Here is an 853-nt window from a genome sequence, read left to right as displayed (position 1 = left end):
GTATTATATCTTTCACCTCTTGTACCAAGAGAAATCATTAGGAATGCTAGCTTTAGCATTTTTAAGATGATCCAGCTGAACCAAGACGTCAAGCAACTTTAGCATCGACCTATATTAGGTAAAATCATAGTTAAATTCTATTACCGAGGAGCGTTAATCATCGGAGTATCTATACAAAACATCAAAGAAAAAAAAATGAGAACCCACCAAAGATGTGTGACTGTGGGGCCATTGATGCGTCGTTCAGGTCTGGAAAACCGCTGCATGTCAGCAGCTAACTGCACAGATATAGAGCATATATCCACATTATTTCTGATACAGGAATTGAAATAAAACGAGTTGGACGAGGAAAGGTATACACCGCACTTTAGCTGAAGCCGACGATTGCCATCTCTGAATTTCGCGTAAACGACTCATTTCTAAGTCCAAAACCTGATATGTTTCTAGATACAAATCCGCTTGACTATGCTTCATAGATTCGGGAAGCTGCATGTATATTATTAATAAGAAAGTTATGTATATTATGGAAGAGATATACACAAGTAGACCCAGCAGCAGGTACCATATTGGATCTTATTTCAGTAATTTGACTAATTTCTATCATTCAGTATTATTTATACAGAGAAAGTAGTTGTTCTTGCTTTTCTTTTTGCATATACTTTGTAGTTCAAAAGATATTCTCACATAGTTGCTACGACGGTTCAAATACCATGAATGAAGAACTATAAATAGCATAATTCTCAAAGTTACTTTCAATCAAGTAAAATGTCTAAAAGTAGACAAGCAATGAGGTACAATAATAGATTTTGCGAGGACCTGAGGTAGTGCTTTAACACAACTTCTATATGTGTAT

At 35.5% G+C, this 853-nt stretch overlaps 1 long non-coding RNA gene across 1 annotated transcript; it reads right to left on the bottom strand.

Moving 5' to 3' along the window:
• Positions 1–16: 16 nt before the first annotated feature.
• On the bottom strand, positions 17–852 carry LOC104774504. Its single transcript, XR_765368.1, has 4 exons — positions 817–852; positions 367–486; positions 208–278; positions 17–109 (listed from the first exon to the last, which is right to left on the bottom strand). It is a non-coding gene; the product is annotated as an uncharacterized LOC104774504 (long non-coding RNA).
• Position 853: the final 1 nt, after the last annotated feature.

Source organism: Camelina sativa, unplaced genomic scaffold (assembly GCF_000633955.1).
Source record: "Camelina sativa cultivar DH55 unplaced genomic scaffold, Cs unpScaffold03257, whole genome shotgun sequence".
Taxonomy (NCBI): domain Eukaryota; kingdom Viridiplantae; phylum Streptophyta; class Magnoliopsida; order Brassicales; family Brassicaceae; genus Camelina; species Camelina sativa.
The sequence above is the reverse complement of the archived record's forward strand: the minus strand, read 5'-3'. Positions and strand labels throughout refer to the sequence as shown.